This window comes from Carcharodon carcharias, chromosome 1 (assembly GCF_017639515.1).
Source record: "Carcharodon carcharias isolate sCarCar2 chromosome 1, sCarCar2.pri, whole genome shotgun sequence".
Lineage (NCBI taxonomy): Eukaryota > Metazoa > Chordata > Chondrichthyes > Lamniformes > Lamnidae > Carcharodon > Carcharodon carcharias.
The window spans coordinates 139,185,261-139,206,475 of NC_054467.1; the positions used below are offsets into that span (position 1 = coordinate 139,185,261).

Genomic DNA, 21,215 nt, shown 5'->3' on the forward strand with positions numbered 1-21,215 from the left:
GCTGCCAATGGTGGCGTGATGGAATTGGGGGTTTGACAAGAGGCCAAAGTTGGAGGAATGGAGAGTTCTTGGAGAGTTGTAGTGCTGGAGGAGGTTAGAGTGATAGGAAGGGGAAGGCCATGTAGTTGCTAATAGAAGTGATATAAAATTATATGCTCACATTCTCTCTTCCAGAAACTGTACCCTTCAGAGCATTAAGACTCAACTGGGGGCAACAGGCATTAAGGAACCAGGAGGCAGGTAGAAACCAACCAAGGAGCAGACAGAAACTAACAAGGTAGCAGGAAAGTGAGAGATAGTAGATAGAAAAATGGCAGTTTTTGAAAAGAGCCATTTTATACTCCAAATATCCAGTTTATTGTAATTTTGGAAATGGGGCAACCTGGAAACATGCCATGGTGGTATAACACTTCATGATATGTTGATATGACATTGCTGAAAGTTTCATGTGCATAGTGAAATTTCTTCCAAAACTGCCCACAAAAAGATTTTCTCTCTCATTTTCAAATTGTTTTAGACTTTCTTGTGCATTATGTTATTGTCTGCCATTTAATTTTCTGTCAAGTGTTCCTTACAAAACTATGCTTCCATTGATTTGGGATTCCTGCTCCCCTTCTAGTTATTGACTGAGCATAGATGACTTTTCATTCTCTGGCAATAACTGGAACTGTGCTTGACTTCTCTCTCAGAATTAGCTATATCCCCATATTGACACATTCCCAGGGAAAAATTGTGGATATGTTCACTTTAAGATACTTCTTTGTAAAACATTTTGACAATTACTGATGATAACTATTTGTATTTTTTATAGGCCCTTTTAACATAGTAAGACATCCAAATGCGCTTCTCAGAAGTGTAGTTAAACAAAAATTTGACACTAAATCAAAGAAGACATTAAGACAGGTGACCAAAGGCAAGTATGCTAGCAAATGAGCTACTGCTGATGCTTATGGCTTAATGAGACATTAACCATTTGAATCATGATATGCATTGGCTCAAGTCCTTTTGTGCTTCCAGGGACAACCAAAGTTAAATCCAATAACAATTTGAACTTTTCCATTGCCTTTAATATTAAAAGCATAATGCAACAAAATTGTTCATTGTATCAAATATTAGGAAGGGATAATTGTTTTACTGTGGGAGCAAGAGTTGTTCTTCATTACATAGCCAAGCTGTTCCAGTACAGCTACAACACTGGCATCTACCCAGCAATGTGGAAAATTGCCCAGGTATGTCCTGAATGCAAAAACAGGACAAATCCTCCCTGGCCAATTACCACCCCATCAGTCTATTCTCCATCATCAGTAAAGTGATGGAAGGGATCATCAACAGCGACACTTGCTTAGAAATAATCTGCTCACTGATGTTCAGTTTGGTTCCACCAGGGCCACTCAGCTCCAGACCTCATTACAGCCTTGGTTCAAACATGGATAAAAGAACTGAACTTATGAGGTGAGGCGAGAGTGACTGCCCTTCACATCAAGGCCGCATTTGACCGAGTGTGGCATCAAGGAGCTCTAGCGAAACTGGAGTCAATGGGAATCAGGAGGAAAGCTCGCTGCTGGTTGGAGTCATACCTAGCAAAAGGAAGGTGGCTGTGGTTCTTGGAGGTCAATCATCTCAGTTCCAGGATATCTCTGCAGGAGTTCCTCAGGGTAGCGTCCAAGGCACAACCATCTTCAGCTGCTTCATCAATGACCTTCCCTCCAATCATAAGGTCAAAATTGAGGATTTTCACTGATGATTGCACAATGATCAACACCATTCATTACTCCTCAGATATTGAAGCAGTCTATGTCCAAATGCAGCAAGGCCTGGACAATATCCAGGTTTGGGCTGACAAGTGGCAAGTAACATTCGTGTCACACAAGTGCCAGGCAATGACCGCTTCCAACAAGAGGGAATCTAACCATCATCCCTTGACATTCAATGGCATTACCATCACTGAATCCCCTACTATCAACATCCTGGGAGTTACCATTGACCAGAAACTGAACTGGACTAGCCATATAAGTACTGTGGCTACAAAAGCAGGTCAGAGGTTAGGAATACTGTGGCGAGTAACTCACCACCTGACTCCCTATAGCCTGTCCACCATCTACAAGGCACTATCAGGAGTATGATGGAATACTCTTCACTTGCCTGGATGAGTGCAGCTTCCACAACACTCAAGAAGCTTGATACCATACAGAACAAAGCAGCCCACTTGATTGGCACCCCACCCACAAATATTCAGTCACTCCACCACCGACGCACAGCAGCAGCAGTGTGTACCATCTTCAAGATGCACTACAAGAACTCACCAATCCTCCTTAGACAGCACCTTCCAAACCCAAAGCCACTACCATCTAGAAGGACAAGGATAACAGACAGATTGTAACACCACCGCCTGGAAATTCCCCTCCAAGCAACTGATCATCCTGACTTGGAAATAGATCACCGTTCCTTCACTATCTCTGGGTCAAAATCCTGGAACTCCCTCCCTAACAGCACTGTGGCTATACCTACACCACATGGACTGTAAAAGTTCAAGGACACTGCTCACCATCACCTTCTCAAGGACAATTAGCCAGCGATGCCCACATCCCGTGAATTATTAAAAAAGAACATTCATGACTATTCCTAGGATTTGGTGTCAAGTTGATGTTCATGGCTGCAGGTGATTGCTCTTCCAATCTCCAAAGATGGACATTTTTTTTAGGTCTTCTTTAAGTGTATGTACCTATATAGGAGAGGTCACTATTTGGCTTCCTGCTTTGTTTCTGACGTTAGTGATGGCAGATCAAAAGTACTTAATTGTCTGTAAAGCCCCTTGGGATATCCTGAGGTCATGCAAAGCACTATATAAATCCAAGTCTTTCTTATTCTGGCACTTGGGGGATTTGCCACTGTCATTGCTGGCAGTTCCTGGGCTAGAAAGAGATAGGAAGAGCAGAAAATGGGACCACTTGAGTCCCCAACTCTCCACAGGAGAGTATTTAGGTGTAATTAGGTTCAGTGGGTGGGAAAGGTGCAATCAGTCGCTGTCTCGGTGAGTGCATGAGAAGAGAAATTAAGTTCAGAGAAGAAACATAGCATCAGGCCTTAATGCTCAATTTTGACTCATTTTGTGTTCTGAGCAGAATCACGGATATCTGATTTGCTTCTTCTGCGGTGCTAGTGTGAACAGAGCCACCATCGCGGTCATGCTGCGATGATTTTAATCACAGTGCATTTGTCTCAATGAGACTGCAACTCCATGCCAGAGTTCATCCTCTATAATAAAGCACAAATATGGCCAGTCCATCGCACTTTCGCAAGGTTGCGATTGCTGCAGAATCATAAGTGTCATCACTGCTTAACCACCAAATGCGCACCCACTAGTTAAGGCCATGTCCCAACTTCTGTGCCCAATAGTTAAAACCATGCTACACTCTAGACTGGATTTTATTCACTCTCCACCGTCAGCAACCCCCCACCCCGCCCCAACCAACCACAATTTAACCCATGGTGGGAGAGGCCCATGGCAAGCGTGCAGCCTGGCAACTTTCACTACTTGGGCTGGGAGCCAGGAAAGAGGGTGAGGTGGGTTGGTCCAAGTTCTTCCTACTCCTACATTTCCCCTCGCCCCTGCCCTGCAATCCCCGCTGGCTTGGCCCCAGCAATATCACTCCCTATTTACCTTCACATCTGGCTCCATTGATGATCATAGTTGGGGAATGGGTGCAGTCCCAGCAGTGGCCAAGGCTCCCAGTGGCACTGCTGGTACAAGGGAGCTGCTGTCCATTTGATTGGCTGGCAGCTCTCAGAGGCAGGACTTCCTCCCAGATGGTGGCACAAGGCCTGCCTCAAACCTATTAATGAGTTGACAGCCAATAAATGGTTGTGGGCGAGCACCCACCCCTCCTAGCTTTTATGCTGGGGGATAAGGACCCCTCGCCCAATAAAATCAGGCACTCTGTGAACATCAGTTAAAGCACTTTGTTGCAACTGCAACTAAGAATTAAATATGGCTTCCTTTTTGGCACTGTACTAGTGTGTTTAGGAACACCCCTTAAGTATCAGGGTTTTCATTTAAACAACCAGTTGGATGCAAGGTGCAATTTGTAAGCTGGTAGTGAAATGCTGAATGTGAGAGTATTTAATACTGTAATAAATATGGTTGTGTTGTTATGCCTGTATCATTTCTGCTGGATCATTATGACATGTAAAACACAACAGTGGCCGGTTTTAATTGTCTGTGTCAGCCTTGCATTGGCTGGCTTTTTACAAAGTTTTTTTACATTCCGTTTCAATTTGGTATAATTTAAATTTCACAATCAAAGCTCAAAACAAATCATCCCCTGAATTCCAAAAATTAATTTAAAACACCCACTTTTCTTTTCAGCATTATAAAGGCGAGAATTTTCCACCCATCCCCCACCCCCATCAACCACCACCACGGCCGGGCCAGCGAGCCATTGAGATCTTCATTTACATCAGCAGGGCAGGAGGATCCCACCAGTGTGAGGGGCTGGAAAATTCCGACCAAAGTTTTATAAAACAGGATTTCACTAAATGTAATTTATAACTTTAAAAACTTGATCAGCAAGGTCTCTGAAAGTCTTTGAACAAAAGTAATGCAGTGATATTCATAAAAGGTACAGCATTTCGTAGGCCTTGTCAGAAAGCTTAGGGTTAATTCACATTTCTATGGATAAGTATTTCATCTAGCACTTTGTACAAATGCAAAATTGCTCTTTAAATAATAAATAACATTAGGGAATCTTTATGACCAGTCATATTATAAAAGCAAAATACTGCAAATGCTGCAGGAGATACCCCCACCCTTCCCTTTGTTCCAAACCACACAATTTTTTCAACAGCATAAAACCCATCATATTTCTATCTCTTCAGTTCCAAAGAAGAGTCATAAAGGACTTGAAACTTTAACTCCTTTTCTCTTGCCACAGATGCTGCCAGGCCTGCTGAGTTTTTCTAGCACTTTCTGCTTTTATTGGAGTCATATTATATTAGAATACTTGTTCCTTGTCTTTTATAAATAGACCCATTGCAGACTGAGGCTTTGCACATATCACCACTGGACACTAAAGGTGAAAACCCACATGGCAAAGAAAACAAATAATCTTACATTACTCAAAATACTCAGAAGGCAAACGGTATACTAGCTTCGTACCAAAGGATTGAGTAAAAACGTCTTACTACAATTATGCAGGGCATTGGCGAAGCCACACCTGGAGTGTGCTGTGTGCAATTCTGGACTCCTTACCTAGGGAAAGACATAGGCCCAGAATTTGGCCACACCGGGCTCTCTGTTGTGGTGAATATCTCAGAAATTGCCAAAAGTGCTAAGTCCCTCTCCCAAACCCAGCATTTCCCATCTTTGTGGGTCAAAGGAAGTCCAGGAAGTGTCAAACCTGTCAAGGAGCTGTCCAAGAATACTAGGTGAGTTGGCATGGAGGGGGTAAAGGCAAAAGGTAGTCTTTAGGAGGCATGAGTTGGCACTAAGTTGGCATAGAGGGTATGGGGAAATGCAAGGCAGGTAGAGGGGCACTAAGTTGGCATGGGGGTGTGAGGTGTGGGTTGGCATGGATGAGGCATAGGGAGTGTGTGTGGGTGAAGGTTGAGGGAATTTTTTTGTTATTTTCTACTTATTTAAACACAGTGTCAGAGCACAGCGGCAGGCCTTGCGCCCAGGCCACCTCCGCACCGGCAGCCTGTCCATTTGTTCCAGGGTCACACTCCTTTTTCATCCCACCTGCCAGCAGACATTTTTGAATGTTGGGTTCGTTGAGCCAAGAGATCTCCTGACTCAGTGAACCCAACCCGGGGATGAAAATCTGGGCCACAATTGCCCAAGAGGGAGTGAAATAAACGTTTATTGACTAGGTTCCTGGGATGAAGGGATTGCTCTGTGAGGAGAGATCAAGTAGATTCGGCGTATATTCTGTGGAATTTAGTAGAATGAGTGGTAATCTAATTGAAACATATAAAACTTTTAAGGGGCTTGACAGGATAGATGCTGAGAAAATGTTTCCCCTGGCTGGGGCATTTAGAACATGGGTCACAGTCCCACAATAAAATGCTGGCCATTTATGATTGAGATGAGGAGAAATTTCTGCACTCAACTGGTTATGAATCTTTGGAGTTCCCTATCCTAGGGAGATGTAGATGCTCAGTCATCATAGTCAAAACCGAACTCAATAGGTTTTTGGACACCATGGTAATTAAAGGACATGGGAATAATATGGGAAGGTGGAGTTCAAGTAAGAGATCTGTCATTATCTTTTTGAATAATGAAGCAGGCTCAGAGGACCAAATATTCATTGCAGCTCCTATTTCTTACATTCTTAAAACCTTCAATGGACACCATCTGGTCCTGGAGGTTCAGTCTTTTTCATGCTTTTTATCACTCTTTAATTTCTTCAATATCTAGCTGAGCCCTTGTCCTTGATTTAATAACAATTTCTTTAAATGATGTCTGGCATGCTGATCTCTTCTTCACCGATATGCTTTAGAGGTGCATATGCCAGAAAGTTGTGGATGCTTAGTTGTTGAGTATATTGAAGACAGAGGGTGATAGATGTTTGGATACCAAGGGAATTAAGAGGTATAGGGATAATGTGAGAAGATAGAAGGTAAGTCATAACCTTGTTGAATGGTGGAGCAGGTTCAAAGGACCAAACAGCCTAATTGAGCTTCTATTTTTATGCTATATTCTGTAGCTGGAAACACTGCTTTTAAGCAACAGCAAAAAGAAAGATTTTTATGCATCAAAATTAATTAGATTAAACTCAGAGCTGAAATTTCCTCTTAACTGGTACATCTACTTGAAATGCACCTTCTGCTTGAGGTGTTAATTTGTACAATAATTACTGTATCTCCATATTACCTTCCACCTCAAGGACACATTCTACCTGGCCAGAGATCAAAATAATTTTTTTTGAGGGCTCTTTTTGAGAAGAAAAACTGCAGTGTTGGAAGAGGCAGGAGTGATAAACTGAAATCCCCAATTCCCTACTGCCCATAATCAGTGTCTATTTTTTTGGAAAAGGTGGATGTGTGTGTTTCTAAGCCCCCTTTAGCATGTGGTCAGCAGCAAGATTTCATGGGTTTAAATAAAGTGGATCATTTATTCACGCATTCACCCCGAAAGTCTAAATGCCATCTTAACACTCAGCACTCACATGCACACAAGAAAGGTACAGTTAAAGACAAGTTGTAAACTAAAAGAATAGTTCATATTTCACAGGTTGGGGTCATAGTAGAAGAACAGTCGCTGCAGGCCCAATAAAGAAAGGAGTCTTTTTCCACTCTTGAATGCTGGTTTAAATGGGTTCAAATAGTTGAAGTCTGATATCAGGGTTGTTGCAGGATTCCCTTGAAGGACAGACTATTCAGCAGGTCACAGAGCTAGGTGATTTTCATATCAGGAGATCATATTTCTTCATTGATGGGCTTGGATTTTTGGAATTAGGCTGTGAGGCTCTTTTAAGCTGTATAGCCTCCAGGTTCTTAAAGGTAGAGATATCACAGCTTTTTGCTGCAGCTGCTGTGCCTTTTGGTGTTTTCTGCAGACTGCCCAGGCCTTTCTGGGTCTTCAGATAAAAACTCATTATTTTCAGCCAGTTCAGTCACATGAACACTGGTATTGTTCACCTGGAATGGCTTATCTGAAAGCCACTGCTATAAAATGGAGATAATGGATGAGTTCTTCACACTTACTCAGGATGAATTGGTTTCTGCCCAGCTCTCATTGTTAGGGTTTCAACTTGGTGACATGAAGTCTGGACTTGTGTTTTGGGTAAATCTCCAAACAATAGCAAGTGTAAGTTCCACAGATAGTATTCATCTTGGCAGATCCATTCCGGGGGAGAGTCCCCCACCTGGGGTGATTCAATTAGGATCTTTCTGGAAGATTCAGATAGTCTGTGTTGAAGCTGCAAAGATCATCTGATCCTTGGCAGCCACCTTAGCCCTTTCATAAGTGACAGTCCCAGTTAGCTTCCATATGAACCCGGTCCATGTTTGAAGTAATGAATAAGTCATGCTGACACTAGACATGACAAGAGCTTAGTTTAGTCAATGGCTGCTTTTTGGGGGCTCCTTTCTCAGACACGAAAGTGCACATTTTCAAATCCATTAAATTTGAAATATGCGTCAACACACAGATCCAGAATAAAATTAAGCATCGTCACCAGTTAAGCAATACATTCTTTTATAAATGTTCTTTAAGGCTTGTAAATCCCAATGCATTCATAGTATGCATTTGAAGTCACTTGCAGTTATCACAAGTTCCTAAATAATCTGTACCCTCAACTCCAGTGCTTCACAAGCTATTTTCCAATGTGACCCCATTTTTACACTTACACACACACACACACACAAGCACGCACACATACATGCACACACACATACAGAAACAGTAATCAGCCTCCCTCCCCCTCTCCTTCGCTAAGTCTGGGTTGTTTGTTTTTTTGCTTGTGTTATTTCCATCTCATTATGAGCTGCTGATAGCTCCCTCTCTCTCTGTGGTTTGTTGACGGGACCTTGATAGATGATGAAATTAACATCAGCAGTGTTGCTTTCCCTTGTTACGTGAATGGAGAAAGAGTACACTCCTGACAACTTTAAATTTGCATGTGTTTGTATGGGGATATGCTCTTGTTCCTTCCAAGATTGCCAGGAAAGTACTGATCTGTAAACATATCAGGAATTTGGGTATTCTGAACTGCTAGCTATGATTCTTTTAGGTGGACCCGCGCTCTCAGTTTCATTCCACCTGTTTTCCCACCCATTTTTGATGTACCTCTTTTAAAATGAAAAAAATCATTACCCGCAACAGCAAACAGACCCCAGCAATCAAACATATAATTTCCTGGCAATCCTGGAAGGAGCGAGAGAAATCGCACCCCCCCTTCCCCCCACACAAACACATACAGAACAAACTGCATCCCAAGCCAAGCTATTCCAGTACAGCTACACCAATGGCATCTACCTGGCGATGTGGAAAGTTGCCCAGGTATGTCCTCTACACAAAAAGCAGGACAAATCCAATCAGGCCAATTACCAGCCTATTAGTCTACTCTCCATCATCAGTAAAGTAATGGAAGGGATCATCAACAGTGCTATCAAGCAGCACTTGCTTAGAAATAACCTGGTCACTAATGCTCAGTTTGGGTTTTGTCAGGGCCACTCAGCTCCTGGCCTCATTACAGCTTTGGTCTAAACATGGACAAAAGAGCTGAACTCCAGAGGTGAGGTGAGAGTGACTGCCCTTGGCATCAAAGCATTATTTGACCAAGAAGCACTAGCACAATGGAGTCAATGGAAATCAAGGGGAAAAATTTCCACTTGTTGGAGTCATACCTAGCATAAAAGAAGATGGTTGTTGGAGGTCAATCATCTCAGTCCCAGGACATCACTGCAGGAATTCCTCAGGGTGGTGTCCTAGGCCCAATCATCCCCACTTGCTTCATCAATGACCTTCCCTCCATCATAAGGTCAGGAGTGGGGATATTCGCCAATGATTGCACAATGTTCAGCACCATTCGTGACTCCTCAGATGCTTAAGCAGTCTGTGTCCATATGCAGCAAGACCTGGACAACATTCAAGTTTGGGCTGATAAATGGTAAGTAACAAATGCCAGACAATTAGTATCTCCAACAAGAGAGAATCTAACCATCTCCCGTTGACGTTCAATGGAATTACCATCGCTGAATCCCGCACTATCAACATTCTAGGGGTTATCACTGACGAGAAACTGAACTGGTCCAGCCATATAAAAACTGGGCTATATGAGCAGGTCAGAGTATGGTAATTACATGGAGAGGAAGTCACCTCCTGACTCCCCAAAGCCTGTTCACCATCTACAAGGCACAAGTCAAGAGTGTGATAGTGTACTCTCCACTTGCTTGGATATGTGTAGCTTCAACAACACTTGAGAAGCTTAACCCAGGACAAGTAGCCTGCTTGATTGGCACCCCATCCACCAACTTCAACATTCAGTCCCTCCACCACCATAAACAAGATGCACTGCAGCAACTCACCGATGCTGCTTCAACAGTGCCTTGCAAACCCACAACCTCTACCACCCAGAAAGACAAGGGCAGCAGATGCATGGAAACACCAACATCTGCAATTTTGCCAAGTCATACACCATCCTGACTTGAAACCATATTGCCATACCTTCTCTGTCACTGGGTCAAAATCCTGGAACTCCCTAACAGTACTGTGGGTGTACCTGCAGCACATGGTCTGCAGTGGTTCAAGGTGGCTCACTACCACCTTCTTGAGGGCAATTAGGGATGGGCAATAAATGCTGGCCTAGCCTGCGATGTCCACATCTCGTGAAAACATTTTTAAAACTGCTAAGAGTGCACTCTCTCTCCAGTTGCACTGTCATGGGTGGACGTAGCGCTTTAATTGACAGCCGATGTTAATTTTATCTTCTGTAATCTACAAGGCCCCGGCAACAGAGAGAGAGTGAGAGCGACAGCGCCATCAGCAGCTCACACTGAGATGAAAATAACATGAGAAACAATAAACAGTGCCGGCTTGGGGAGGAAGGGAGGGAGAGGGCCATACATGAAGGTGCAGGAGCAGCACCATAGTGCGGTCATCTGGTTGCGAGAGTGCAAAGATTCCTGGAGAGGATCCAGCACTGGAAGTATGAGGAAGATCTTTCTTTCAAATATTTTGAATTTTTTCCACCCATTTTTGATTTTGCGAGCTTTTTGGCAGGTTTTGAGGGTGAATTCACCTGCCGCCTCTGTGTATTTCGAACCCTGTGCTTGGCAGCCAGAAGTGTAACTGAACTAAGTATATTATCCAATCATAACTGGCTAGCTGCCACACTTAACAGGAAGCTCAGTGGATATCTCCTATACCCTTACTAATAATCTGTTTTACTTTACCAAAACTCCTTTTATGTAAAGGTGGCACTCGTAGACACAGACCAGAATTTAATATTTTCATTAACACACATGTTGCCTGACATCAGCTTCTTTATAGTTTTTCTTAAATAAATCCTTTTGCTTCTCCCCCTCCATCTCTTCCTTTGAGCCTATCTATAAAACCCATCTAATTGAAAGTAAATTTGCTTATATCAGAGGCTGGACACACGTCCTCCTTTTCCAAATTGGGTGCCACACTATAATATAAAATGAGCATAGCTTTAAATTTTGGACATCTTTGATTTCCCTAGAATTCTCTTCTGGAAGCGACTTCTTGCAATCAGGCTTTGAAATCCCTTTCAGTGGAGAGGGAGTCTTCCATGGGGAGAGGTGGGTTAGGGGTTGTTTAACTTTCCATTTCAATTCATGAAATGGGAGGGTTGCTTCCTTTCTAAATGCAGAAAGGCCTCTTGTTGAACTGAAAAGAAAGGAAGTTAATGTCAGCCATGGCTCATTATAGCACTCCCACCTCTGAGTTGCAAGGTTTTAGGTTCAAGTCCCACTCCAGGATCTGAGCACAAAAATTAAGGCTAACACTCCAGTGCAGTATTGAGGAAGTGCTGCATTATTGGAGGTACTGACTTTGAATGATATGTTAGATCAAGGCCCCATGTGCTGGCTTGGGCGAATGCAAAAAATTCAAAGCAGTATTTTGTGGAAAATCAGCGGAGTTATCTCTAGTATCCTGGCCAATATTTATCCCTCGATCAACATCAAAAAAATCAGAATATCTGGTCATTTTTACATTGCAGCTTGTGGAAGTTTGCTGTGTGCAAATTAGCTGCCACATTTCCTACATCACAATAGTGATCATACTTTAAAAATACTTCATTGGCTGTAAAGCACTTGTGGTTGTGAAAAGTACTACATAAACGTATGTCTTTTTTCAGGAAGCGTGAAGGTTACTTCCTTTCTAAATCTAGAAAGACCTCTTGCCGAACTGCACAAGTGAAGATGTATTCTTGGTCACTCATGTATGTGAACTCCGGGTGTTGATGCAACAGTGCATTTACTTTCTGCAAAAGATGGTAGCCACAAGGTATGTCAATAATGTTTTTAAAATAAATGTAATTACTGTGGATGAAAGTTAACCATTCCTAAATATACAAATAGCCAAAAGGTCAGCTGGTTCATGAAGCCTGTCCTGCATTCTTGATGCCTGAAGCACCATGCCAAAACATTTCCCAACCTCAGTAGCCCTGGGGAGAAATAAAAATCTAGGAGCAAAAAGCCTTAACCAAAGGTGGAAAAAAGTTTAAAAATTCCCCTCCACCTCCTCAGGCAATCAAAACCTGAAGACCATATGAGCCAGACTTGCATTAAATGGCAAATTGCTTACCTTTTATAAAATGTATTCTCTATTGCAGTTAGCTGCCTTTTGAAGGTGTACATATAGTCAGCACATGCCACATGAGTCAGTGACTTAATATGAAAGTTCCCTATTCTCTGGGGAAACTGCCACCAAACATTTAGCTTATTCCTGCTCTTACATGGCTTAAACACACGATTGTGGGTCTTACCCAATCTGTCAAACTGAAAAAATCCATCAGCCGGTGCACAACCCAGCCCTTTTAATTATTTTATATACCTCACGCAAAAGGGAGCATAAGTTTTAACTCTATTCTACAAATGGCAATTGATGCCTGTTCAATTGTTAATTTTAAGTCTGAGTTTGATAGATCTTTGTTAACCAAAGCTATTAAAACATATGGGGTAACAGTGGGCATACAGAACTAGATCACAGATCAGCCATGAATGGCAAAACAGGCTCAAGGGGGGAAAAAGGCCTATAATATTCCTGTTCCTATGTTCTATCAGTGTTCCTTCTCTTCTTTTGATTCATGCACGGGATGTTGCCTGCATTTACTGATCATCCCTAATTGCCCTGATAAGATAGTGGTGAGCTGCCTTCCTGAATTGCTGCAATCCATGTGGTGAAGGTACTCCCCAAGTGCTGTTAGGACGGGAGTTCCAATATTTTGACCCAGCAACAGTGTAGGAAGTGATATATTTCCAAGTTAGGATGGTGAGTGACTTGGAAGGGAACATGTGGGCGGTGGTCTTCCATTGTGCCCTCTGTCACTGTCCTGCCAGATGGTAAAGGTCACAGATTTGGAAGCTGAAGTTTTAGTGAGTTGTAATGAATTTTGCCATGGTGTGCCAATGGTGGAGGGAGCCAATGGCTTTGTGAAAGGGAAATCAAGTTTAGCTAATTTATTAGAGAGTTTTAAGAAAGTAGCAAGCAATATGGATAAAGGGAGCCTAGATGTGGTGTATCTGGATTTCCAAAAGGCATTTGAAAAGGTGCCACATCTAAGGTTACTAAACCAGATAAGAGAACATGGTTTAGGGGGTAACATACCAGTATGGATAAAGGATTGGTTAGCTAGCAGGAAGCAGAAGGTAGGGATAAATGGGTCTTTTTCAGGTTGGCAAGCTGTAACTAGTGGAGTGCCACAGGGATCAGTGCTGGGGCCCAACTATTTACAATCGACGTCAATAATTGGATGAAGGGACCAAATGTATGGGAGCTAAATTTACCAATGAAACTAAGATAGTGTTTCTTTTATTCATTCATGGGATGTGGGCTTCGCTGGCTGGGCCAGCATTTATTGCCCATCCCTAGTTGCCCTTGAGAAAGTGGCGGTGAGCTGCCTTCTTGAACCACTGCAATCCATGTGGTGTGGTTTCACCCACAGTGCTGTTAGGAAGGGAGTTCCAGGATTTTGACCCAGCCCCAGTGAAGGAACGGTGATATATTTCCAAGTCAGGATGATGAGGGACTTGGAGGGGAACTTCTAGGTGGTGGTGTTGCAATCTATCTGCTGCCCTTTTCCTCCTAGATAGTAGTGGTCGTGGGTTTGGAAGGTGTTGTCTAAAGAGTCTTCGTGAATTCCTGCAGTGCATCTTGTAAATGGTACATACTGCTGCTACTGTGCGTCAGTGGTGGAGGGAATGAATGCTGTGGATGTGGTGCCAATCAAATGGGCTGCTTTGTCCTGGATGGTGTCAAGCTTCTTGAGTGTTGTGAAAGTTGCATTCATCCAAGCAGGTGGGGAGCATTTCATCACACTCTTGACTTGTGCGTTGTAGATGGTGACAGGCTTTGGGGAGTCAGGAAGTGGGTTACTCATCCCACTATTCCCAGCCTCTGATCTGCTATTGTAGCGACAGTATTTATATGGCTAGTCCAGTTCACTTTCTGGTTAATGGTAATCCCCAGGATATTGATGGTGAGGGACTCAGTGATGGTAATGCCATTGAACATCAAGGACCCATGGTTAGATTCTCTCTTGTTGGAGGTGGTCATTGCCTGGCACTCGTGTGGTACGAAGGTTACTTGCCACTGGTCAACCCAAGCCTGGATATTATCCAGGTCTTGCTACATTTGGACATGGACTGCTTCACTACCTGAGGAGTTGCAAATGGTGCTGAACATTGTGCAATCATCAGCGAACATCCCCACTTCTGACCTTATGATGGAAAGGAGGTCATTGATGAAGCAACTGAAGATGGTTGGACCGAGGACACTACCCTGGGGGACTCCTGCAGCAATGTCCTGGAACTGAGATGACTGACCTCCAACAACCACAACCATCTTCCTTTGTGCTCAGTATGACGCCAACCAGTGTAGAGTTTTCTCCCAATTCCCATTGACTCCAGTTTTGTTAGGGCTCCTTGATGTTACACTCGGTCAAATACGGTCAAACGTGACGGCAGCCCCCTCTCTGGTGTGCTTGTGGACACAGTGGATGCCGCTGTGAGCTCCTCTACCCCCCGCTCTGGCCTCAGGAGGTCCACCAGTGTCACCAACGTGTCTGGGAGGCAGTGGTAACAGCAGTTAGTGCCACCAGAGCACAGAGGAAGTCAGCCATCCAGCAGGAAGAGGGTGAATGCTCTCTTCCGTTCCGCCAGGGTAGGTCAGCCACCTGATCGCTCTCAGCATACATTCCCAAACCCATCACACACTCACAGGGATCTCACACCTCGAGGGGCAACACCACTAACTCTCTCACACACCCTCACATCTCCATCAGGTTCATATCCTCTGGAGTTGGTCTCCTCATCCTGTCCAAGGCTTCTCTCATCACACAAAGATTCCACATAACCTTATTCTCTGCCATGGCATGCATCCTGCTCTCACACTCTCCATCTGTTTTCATGCAGGAGAAACTGGCTCACAACAGGAAGGAAAGGCCCTAGGCCGGGGGTAGAGTGGTTGACTTTAGGCCCCTCACTCACTTTGAGGAGTGTGTCATCGCACTGACTGGTGAGGACATGGACTGTGCCTGCGGCGACGCTGAGATTGGAGGTGAACACCCACGTGAGGATCCTGCACTACATCATCCCTCTCTCAATGCAACTATCAGTGCCCTTTGTCGTGCTTTTGACTCTGCTACCATGCACTAATTATCTCTACTTCGGTTCACAGGGAGTGCTGCCAAGTGACTGACGCTCTCAGCCCGCCAGACGCTCAGCTTATCCACATCCTCACCTCTAGCCAAGGTGACACGTCCTCCATTGAAGAACTGGAAATAAGCAGCCTGGAAGACCCGTCACAGCGCTTACCTACATCCTGCACCAGCACAGAGACACACACCTTAGTGGGACCTGGATCTAGAGCAGGCTTGGGTTCACAATTTGGTGGACACCGCACGAACACATGACCACAACAGGAGAAGGCAGGTTCAGCCAAGCTCCCCGGCACTCACAGAACTGATGAGGAAGAGACACATGTCAGGCCGGGGTCAGATGATGAGCCTCTGGATTTGGCCTTCCAACTCATCGTGGAGAATCAGCAGAAGGCGGGGTAACATCACGCAGAGCTGTTGGAAGTCCTCAACAGGGTGGCACCGGAGTTGGAAAAATGTGTCTGCCTGCTATCTGATGAAGTAGTGCCCACATATGCACGCATGGAGGACTCCATGGGAAGGATGGCGGACATCATGGAGAGCCTGTCCAGTTGAACGCAGAGACGCGTACACTCCATCGTGATAGCCATGGGTGAGTTCCTGCAGTGGCATCGCAAGAGGGAAACAGGGCACCTTGACCTCCCTCCAGGTGCTCCTTCCCTTCAAGGAATCCAGCTTGGGACCTCAGGCACCAGAAGGGAGGAGGAATGGTGCTGGACACCCCTGGCTATCCACTCACGAATCTCAGAGGCTGTCCACTCCCTCCAAGTCCCCTTTGCCTGTGAGCCCTTCAACCTCATCCTCTGTTACTGCAGAGAGTGCAGCTGGCCCACAGGAAGACAACCAAAGCAAGCTGGGGTCCTCAAGGCCTCAGCTCTCCAGAGGATGCACACCAAAGTCATCAGAAGCAACAGGGCCAACCATTGCATAGGCTGCCTTCACCCCTGCTGCGGATGTCAGGGCTGCACTTAGAAGAAGTGCTAAGCTTAGAAAAGTTAAAAAATTCATCACACACCCACAGCACCCTCACTCACTGCCAGTTCAAGGAACATCGCCATTCACCCTCTCTCACACACCTTCATTGTCCTTATTCTGTGCATGGAACCACATACCACCCACACGTCATGCATACTTATTATCTGGCCTGGCTCGTGTCTTGCTTACACTCCATCCATTTGTATTCATGCAGGACAAGCTGGCACACATCAAGGAAGAGAGGTCGCAGACTGGTGGAGGAATGCCTGAAATCAAGGTCCTCACGGACTGTGAAAACAGAGCCATCCACTTGGCCTGTGAGGATCTGGACCATCCCTGAGCTGACAGTGAGGTCAGCGGTGCTCTACTAAGTGAGGATCCAGCATTGCAACATCCATCAGACAAGCATGCCGTGACTGATGTGTCCCATTTCACAGGCCACTGCCATGCACTAATTCTTTTCCTTGCTTTCGCAGGCACATCTGGGAAACTGCTAAGTGAGTCCGCAACCCAGGGCCTCCAATCAAGCCCCAGGGGAAGCTCAGAATAGGGATCCTCTGAAATCCTCCCTGAAAACCAGTCAAAACACTCACCCACACCCTCCGCCAGCACAGAGACTCATACTTCGGTGGGACCTAGCTTTAGAGTAGCCTCAGGATCACAATCTGGTGAGCACATCACACTTTCTGATCCACAGGGCAGGGACATCCCAGGTGTCCGGCATTTGGAGAACTGCTGGAGGCCAGAACATTGCAGAGTACGAGTCAGATGAAGAGCCTCTGGACTTGGTCATGTCACAGTTGCTGGAGCTGCAAAGGCAAGCTTGGGAACATCGGGAAGGGATGTCCACTGCACTCCTCAGATCACAAGGCACGATGGAGGAGTCCATCTGCCTTCAGGCTGAGTTGATAGTGCCTGCATGCCAATGCACCGAGGTCAACACTGGCAGGATGGCGGCTGCCATGGAGACCTTGATCCAGGATGTCACCGCTGCACGGGCTGAAGTCCATCGCTGACACCACAATTGGCTTCTAACAGTGTGTACGCGAGAGGGGTGCGGGGCAGCCTGATCTCACACCAGCCACCCCTTCTCCTCAAGGAATCAGCCAGGGGCCATTGGGCACCAATAAGGAGGAAGATCAGCAGATGCACCCCCTGGAGTCATCCATGCAGGTGATTCCGGGAGTGTCTGGCCCATCTGAATCCACTCTTCCCGAGACCTCACCAGCTCCAGATCCACAGGCCAAAGAGTGTGCCACTGCCACACAGCAGAACCCCAAAAGCAGGCCAGGGCCCTCCAAGTCTCAGCCCTCCAGAGGACACCTGCCAAGGTCATTACAGACAGGGCATCACAGCAGTCAGCAGGCTGCCTCCACCTCCACTGTGGATGTCCAGGGAGTACCAAGATGTAGCAGCTGGGTTAGGAAAGTTAAGATGATGTAGTTACACAGCCTGGATATGGGTATTAATCACTTTTACATTATGTTCTCTATTGCAAATAAATACCAAGAATGTTTCCCTGCCTATGGCTCCTTGTTCTGATAAGCAGTGCCACACTCCCTGGACATATTAGTGATGCCTGCACCTCAATGGTGCTGGTCATTGCGCCAGAATGTCGTGGGCAGGTGTCACAAAGTTCCATCATTATCTCTGTGTACTCTTAGCACTTTTAAGGTGAGGCTGGTCCCTGATCACTTCAGCATCTGTGACCAGTGACATTGTGCTCCTGAAGGGGTCAGGTGCTGAACGTGGACAAAGGATCAGATGCTTTTAGAGTTTCATGGTTTCATCTCTGTGATGTGACCCTGATCACAAAGCGCAGGTAAGCGACCCTCGGCCAGACAGGAGTCAGACATTTTCGGAGGCTATGTGAAGATCTATGGAGTGTCCTCACTGCATGTCGTCATCATCCTCCTGCAACTGAGAGACTATTAAGGCCTCCACTGCGTCTCCATGACAGGAACATTATCACAGAGGGTACGTGCTTTGCCATAAACCAGTCAAATGTTCACAGATGCAATATTTGGATCTATGATGTCTCCTTACTGCATGTCATCATCATCCTCCACAAATCCAGCAGCTATGAGGGCCCCGTGAGCATGCCTGCCTTGACTGGTCAGTGCGAGAGCCTCATCACCATCATCGTCGCCTTCGAGGGCCTCATCACCGTTGATATCCTCTTCATCAATGGAGACCTCCAGCTCCTCCATCTTCTCCTCAGCCAGCTCCTCTCCCAATTGCTGCACCAGGTTGCAAAGGGCACAGTAAATGACGAGGGTGCGTGACACCCTCTGTGGGCTATATTGCAGGGCTCCACCAGACCAGTCCAAGCATTTTCAGCATCCCAATGGCTTGCTCCACCAAGTTGCGAGTTGCAGCATGAGCATCATTATATCTTCACTCTGCTGCCGTCTGAGGCCGTTGCATGGGTGTCATCAGCCATGTCCTCTGCGGGTAGCCCTTGTCCCCAAGGAGCCAACCTTGCAGCCTCTTTGGAGCCTGGAAGACATCAGGGATCTGTGAGCAAATGAGAATGTAGAAGTTGGGGAAACTCCCTGAAAACCATGCCCAGACCAGCAGGATGCGTTTGTGATAGTCGCACACCGGCTGCACATTCAGCAAACGGAAGCACTTGCAGTTGACATAGTTGACGCCTTGTTGCGACAGATATTTGAGTGCCACATGAGTGCAGCCAATCGCACCCTGCACCTGTGGGAAATCTGAGATCTGGGCAAATCCAATCGTTCTTGCATCCTGGCTCTCTTGGTCTTGTGCGAAATGCACAAAGTTGTGTGCCCTTGCAAAGATGGCATCTGTGACCTCAAGGATGCATTTGTGGGTGGAGACTTGTGATATTCCACAGAAGTCACCTGTGGAGCCCTGAAAGGAGCCACAGGCATGAAAATTGAGCGCAGTGGTCACTTTCACGGCCACTGGCAGTGGATGTCCTCCATGTCCCTGTGTTGCCAAATCCTGCAGTAGCTGGCAGATGTGACCGACCAGGTACCTGGACACGCGCAGTCTTCAGCAACACTGGTTCTCAGTCATCTGCAGGAAATGAAAGGCGACGTCTATAGGCCCTGGGTCTAGATAGGTGCTGGCTAACAGCGGCTTGCTGTGGCTCTTCAGGGGCTGTGTGCAGGAGCCCCAGTTGCCCCTTCTTCCTCAGGGTGCTGCTCCTCTCTCTGCTGCTCTCTTCTCTGTCATCTCCGCTCTTTGTAAGCCATGAGCTAGCTCACCGTGCTCCATGCTCCTGATGTACTCCACCTGCGGGAATAAAGAGAGAGATGTGTGGGTTAGCTTGGCTATTCTAAGAGCCTTTCTTGGTTAAGTCTGATGGTCCCTTAACATATCGCGGAGAGTGCTGGCCACCACTTGGATGACCAAAGTTTAGTGCGCTGCATGGCTGCCCGAAACCCCACCCACCTCTGCTCTATTCCACTGATGTACTCCTCCTGCAGGGTGAAAGAGAGATACACGCAGGTTAGCTTGGGTGTACCAAGAACCTCTCTTGGTTAAGTCTGAAGGTCCCTCAATGCACTTGGGTGGTCAGAGTTTAGTGCACTGTGTGGCTGCCCAAAATCCCAACCACCTCTGCCCCACTCCACCAATGGCAGCTTTGCCCATTGGACTGCATGCTGTGCTCTCAGCTCAGGCACAGGCATTCTCCTAACCCACATTGCAAGGCTGTACTGTTAGCTTGAACCATGGGCCAAACAGGGATGATGACATTACAAAGAGCTGTGAACGCCTCCAACAGTAACTGCTCCATAGCTAGTTTTAGCAAGGCAATTGTACAACATGCCCAGTCATCCAACTGTTCTGCAGTCCTTTAAAATGCCCATTAGTTTCCAGCGTGTGCCAGAGGAGTGAAAAGCTCTAGAGCACTTGGTGGCGCTTGCATGCCTCTGCATTGTTTGAGTGAGCAGATTAGCTGGAGTTCTGACCTCAATATGGCTGTGCCTGAACACTCGCAGCTGTAGAGGAATGGTCACTTTATACAAGATTTCCCTAATGCCTGGCCGCTTCCCTCCCCCCAACCTCGCATGTGCTTATGCACTACCTTCAACCGCAGGGCAGCCCTTGCCCCCAAGCCTCAGTCCCCTCATCCGTAGGGCTGCCCTTATCCTCAACTCCAAGTCGCCTCACCACTGGGCAACCCTTGCCCCCACCTCCAACTTGCCTCAACCACAGGGCAGCCCTTGCCCCCATCCCCAACTTGCCTCAACCAGAGGGCAATCCTTGCACCGCGCCTCCACATGCCTCAAACCAGAAGTCCAACAGGCAACCCGGGCGAATGCTGTGCAACATCACTCTGTACTCACCTCCGAGTTCCCCTCGAAGTGCAGCCTGCCAGGTGCCTGCCTTATACATGCTGTTGTGAAACACGTCGGTGTGTGTGCAGACGATCTAGCGGGGGTGATGATTCCGGTGGTCTAGCCTTATGCAGTAATGATATGCAGATGTATTACAATGAGGTTCCTGATGTCCGATGGTGGGAAATGTGGCCTGCCATCAACAGGCTGAGCGGACAATTGTAAACTGGTTTCACGATGTCGCGATTTTTTTTTTACCTTCTCGCCATATTGTCCGCTCACACTGCCAAGCATGCCCGACAACAGCGGGCATGGAAGATTCCGCCCGTTATCTTTCAGCTTCATTTACAGGCTTTACAAATCGTTCCCCTGCATCCCCACCCCAACTAGCAGTTTGGCTGCATACAGCCAGACCACGAGTGATTCTGGAGGGAGAAGTGTGTGTATGGCAAGGTATTTCAGAGCCTCATGCAAGTGTGGGGAGCCTTTATCCATCACACTCATCTCTCGGTCCCAAGCATTTTCAAAGCTGCCTGCTGGTGTTCTCTTTGAATTGTCCATCTGAGCTGACCTGTAT

General features: G+C 46.2%; 1 protein-coding gene across 3 annotated transcripts in view; it reads left to right on the forward strand.

Moving 5' to 3' along the window:
• chrna9a (cholinergic receptor, nicotinic, alpha 9a) overlaps positions 1–21,215 on the forward strand; it is a 79,885-nt gene that overhangs the window by 18,273 nt on the left and 40,397 nt on the right. For all 3 annotated transcript variants that reach the window (XM_041198517.1, XM_041198435.1, XM_041198473.1), the window contains exon 3: positions 11,826–11,974. The gene's annotated coding sequence lies outside the window, so the exon portion shown is untranslated. The remainder of the gene's footprint in view (positions 1–11,825; positions 11,975–21,215) is intronic.